This window comes from Oryctolagus cuniculus, chromosome 16, assembly GCF_964237555.1.
Source record: "Oryctolagus cuniculus chromosome 16, mOryCun1.1, whole genome shotgun sequence".
Taxonomy (NCBI): Eukaryota; Metazoa; Chordata; class Mammalia; order Lagomorpha; family Leporidae; genus Oryctolagus; species Oryctolagus cuniculus.
In genome coordinates this window covers 13,369,544-13,373,092 of record NC_091447.1, presented here as the reverse complement: position 1 = coordinate 13,373,092, position 3,549 = coordinate 13,369,544, and the positions used below count along the sequence as shown (strand labels likewise).

Genomic DNA, 3,549 nt, shown 5'->3' with positions numbered 1-3,549 from the left:
CAAATGGCCGCAATGGCCAGAGCTGTGCTGATCTGAAGCCAGGAGCCAGGTGCTTCTTCCTGGTCTCCTATGTGGGTGCAGGGGCCCAAGCACTTGGGCCATCTTCCTCCCGGGCCACAGCAGAAAGCTAAACTGGAAAGGGAGCAACCAGGACTAGAAACCCGGTGCCCATATGGGATGCCTGCGCTGCAGGCAGAGGATTAACCAAGTGAACCAGGGCGCCAGCCCCTCCATGGCAGAATTTCTGAGGCTGGTTCAGGAAAGATGATGTGGACTTTGCTGGCTGCCTCTCCCAGAATATATGGCTTTGGAGTCAGGGCACAATATAAAAATTCCAGCTGCTCTGAAGTCACCATGCTGGGGAGACCACCCGGAGACAGGGACGGGGGACACAGAGAGGACACCCAGGGAGCAGTAGCCACAGCCCCCAGCACTTACAGAGACCCCAGACCACTGCCAAACACATGTATGAGCAGCGCCTTGGCGCCACAATGAAGATCTGAGTTACTGAAATGAAGTGCCATGTCTGCAAGTCCATAAACTCTTTTCTGCCATTAATACAGGCAAGAAAATGTTACTTTTCAAGTACTCAAGGCCTACAAGAAATCAGGGTAGAACATGTGACACTTGACCTTCAGAATGATATATCTAAAAAAACTGTAATTTTTAAAATGAGTTTTGAAAAATACCTTGTCTGAAACGTCTTTGAAATAAATGATATAATAGCAAATGGGCTGGCCAGCACCGCGGCTCACTAGGCTAATCCTCTGCCTGCAAGGAGCCTGGAACTCCATCTGAGTGTCCTATGCAGGTGTCATGGACCCACGCACTTGGGCCACCTTCTGCTTCTTTCCCAGGTGCATTAGCAGGGAACTGGGTCATAATCAGAGCTGTCGGGACACCTGAACTTGTGCTCTGATATGGGATGCCAGCTTCACATATGTTGCTTAACCCACTACGCCACAACACAGGTCCCCCAAATTAGCTTGTAAAATAAATTGTTTGGTTAATATCCTAACTTGCTGTCTGAAACAATAACGCTTCCTGTCTTTTGTCTCCTTTTTAGATAGGTCACTGGCCCATGTTGGCTGTAGAACGCACACTGAGTGGCCCACTGTCCGTGGCAATGGATTGCTGATTGTCCAATGCAGTGTACTCTGGGGTTGTGACTGACAGCTGGTGGGTTGAACCCAAGTGCTGATTGCCAGCCTGTGGAGGGAACTCTCTGTCCCTGATCACTCCAGGGGCTTTCTTCCCAACTGAAATAACCGCCTCTTCCCCAGCTTAAACAGTTAGGACCATATCCAGTAGCTCACCAATTAGTATGAGGATCTCTGATTCATCAGATACAAGGGACAACGACCAAGTGCCTACAACGTTCGAGGAGCACTGGTAAATACCATGGAGGGAGGAGGATGGCCAAGGGAGATTTTAAATAGAAAACTGAATAAGAAATTATATTTGTCTTCTCGACATTAATGATATAAGGTAGAGTCAGAGTGAGTAGACAAATAATCACAGAACAAGGAGGAGTGACCAAAGTGGTGTGGCTCCCGGGTCTCCTGTGCCTCATTCTACAAATGAGGCACATGAGACTTAGAGAGGGCTGACAACAATGCCTCTACCAGCTCTCTTATGGTACCCTGCCTCTTCTGTATGGGCAGAGGGAAATCACTGCAAGTTTTGGCTGTTAAGACAACCCTAGTAAGGAGCTGGGTAGTATAGAGGCTAGGAGGCCCATCAAGAGTTATTGGAGGTAAGATAAGCAGGGTCCTGTAAGATAAGCAGGATCTGTAAGATGACAGGGTGGATGGGGTTACCCCTGAGAGAGGAGATACAGAAGTCACTGTGGGGGTGAAGACTGTTGGGGGCATAGACCATGGGATTAGAGAGAGAGCTGAGTTAACATGGCGACCTGGGAGGGAGTGTTGTAGACTGAGGAGCTGCATGTCACCTGTCTGGAAGTGGTCAAGAGGCATTTGCAAAGGTGCCACGGACATATCACAGGCTGATGACCCCTAGTCCAAAATGCAAAATCCCAAATGCTCCAAAATCTATCAATTATTGAGCACAGATGTAATGTGACAAGTGGAAAATTCCACACAAAGAAACTTTGTTTCAGGTACAATATCATTTAAAAATTTGTATAAAATTACTTTCAGGGTATGTATATACCGTGTTTAGAAAACATGCATGAATTTTGTGTTTAGACTAGGATCTTATCCTCAAGATGTCTCATTTTGTATATGCTTATGTTCCAACATCTAAACAGACCTGAAATCCAAAAACACTTCTGGTTCTAAGCATTTGGATAAGCATGTGGGTGCTTATCTCGTTCTAAGCATTTGGGTGCTCAAGCCATTGAGTTCCAAGTCACATAGTTGTCCATTTTTCAGTTGGCTTTGCTCAGCTTTGCCATGTGTCTGCTCCATGAGTCTATTCTAAGACTAAAAATGCTCCAAGCACATTTGTGGGAAGAGAAGCCATCATTCCAACCTCCACTTAGGTGTAGAGTTCCATGGTTCTGATATTATGGTCAGTTTTTTTCCTCATTAGTGTACAGCACTAATCACAGTCATAGTTCCTGTTCTAAAAGAATAAATAAAATTATAAGTATAGTTTCCCTATTGAAAAGGAAAGACAGCATTTCCCAAGGTTAAGAATTCCAAATTTAGCAAATAAACATGCAGGACACCAGTTAAACTTGAGTGCAAATAAAAAACTAAATAATTATTTAGTAGGTCCCATACAATTACATACTTATAATAAAAAATTATTTTATAAATCGAAAGCTCGAATTTGATTAATCATGTTCTATTTTGCTTAGCAATACTACCTGAGATGTGTTTTATGGAACATGTCTCTATGAGATATTCACATAAATTGGGAAAACTGTACTACAGAATAAAAAATGAGAGAAATGCTGGAAAAGGCAAAGCCAGTTCTTTCCCATCAGGCCTTCTGAGGCTCTCTATCAACTACTACACATTACTGAGTTTCCTAAAGGGAAGACTTCATACATTTTATTTGACTGGATCTTTGCTTGATGACTTGTAGACAGTGTGGGGAAGATGGCCGCTAATCTTTTTGGAGATTCACCAGTGTAAGATTTAGGCGGTATGATGTGATCATCATGGTGCAAGACAGAGGTTTAGGAGACTACGTTCAAGCCCCTGCCCATCAGTCGCTGCCTGTTTGATACTGAGCAAGTTGTCTAACTTCATTTCCTCTCCTAGGAACAGCAGCACATTCAACTCAAGGGCTTCTTTGGCGGCTGAAAGCGACATTGCGTGGGAAAGTAACTTGCACACAATAAAGTACAACACAAATCTCAGTTTGATTTTAGGAAGTCATAGTTTTGTTCTTTGTTTACCCGTCCTCCCAAATTCTAACTGATTTTCGGATTCAACCTTAGGTGATACAAGCCTGTCATGCTTTTCACTTCCTACTGGCTTAACTTAGCATGGCATGTACTGCTCCCAAGGACTGTGAAATTTACACTTCTGTTGTTCTCACACCACCCTGGAGTGGTACAGTCCACGTCATATG

The 3,549-nt window shown here is 44.1% G+C and overlaps 1 long non-coding RNA gene across 1 annotated transcript; it reads left to right on the top strand.

The window, feature by feature from the left end:
- The first annotated feature begins 1,251 nt into the window (after window positions 1–1,251).
- On the top strand, window positions 1,252–3,334 carry LOC108177214 (uncharacterized). Its single transcript, XR_011382960.1, has 2 exons — window positions 1,252–1,392; window positions 3,237–3,334. It is a non-coding gene; the product is annotated as an uncharacterized lncRNA (long non-coding RNA).
- Window positions 3,335–3,549: the final 215 nt, after the last annotated feature.